The following is a 744-nucleotide window of genomic DNA, read 5'->3' as shown; positions in this document are numbered from 1 at the left end:
AAGAATACTGTAATAATGAAGAGAGCAAGGGAATCCCGACGGAATAACGCGCAAAATTCCGGGAATCCCCTTTTCAGGCAACGTAAACCGTTCATTTTAAAGCTGCAAAGCGGCAAATGTTGTCCTCCACTGCATTTTTTTCTTTTTATCATTTTTTTTCCTTTTTGGTTAACTTCGACTACATATATATAATAAATTGACGTCCTATATTCCGCGAGATCGACGACGGCAGCATTGCTAAAAAAAAAATATTTCTCTTCTCTCTCCCTCTACACGAAAATACACGTGTTTTCATTGCCAGCCGTCGATCTACACGCGTTCTAAAGAAAACTCTCGTCTGTTAATTTTCTATGTAATTTTGGCTATATTTGGAACAAAATTGCTATGTGCTGTTAACTGTTCGTTGAAACGCGAATGATCGACGGTACCTGGACGCCTGGTCTATACGCGTTCGCGCTTTAAAATCTACCCTTACTTCCTCCTCTTTCTCTCCTTTCCACGTCAAACCAGGTACTGTTTTTTTTTTTCCTTTTTTTTGATAGTTTAGTCTCGTCTCTTCTCTCCGTGCACAGTTTTACACAATCCGCGTGGATCTATATACTCGTCGAAAATTTAGACTGTGATGTGTTGTCCCGATTACGTGTCGCGAATTGCAAAACAAACGAAATTCACGCGGACGAGAGCGCGCGACACTTTTTTTAATCTTCTTTTTTTCTGTCTTTCACCGCGACGAAAATGGCGGGC

The sequence above is a fragment of the Habropoda laboriosa genome, unplaced genomic scaffold (assembly GCF_001263275.1).
Source record: "Habropoda laboriosa isolate 0110345459 unplaced genomic scaffold, ASM126327v1 scaffold145, whole genome shotgun sequence".
Classification (NCBI taxonomy): Eukaryota; Metazoa; Arthropoda; class Insecta; order Hymenoptera; family Apidae; genus Habropoda; species Habropoda laboriosa.
The sequence above is the reverse complement of the archived record's forward strand: the minus strand, read 5'-3'. Positions refer to the sequence as shown.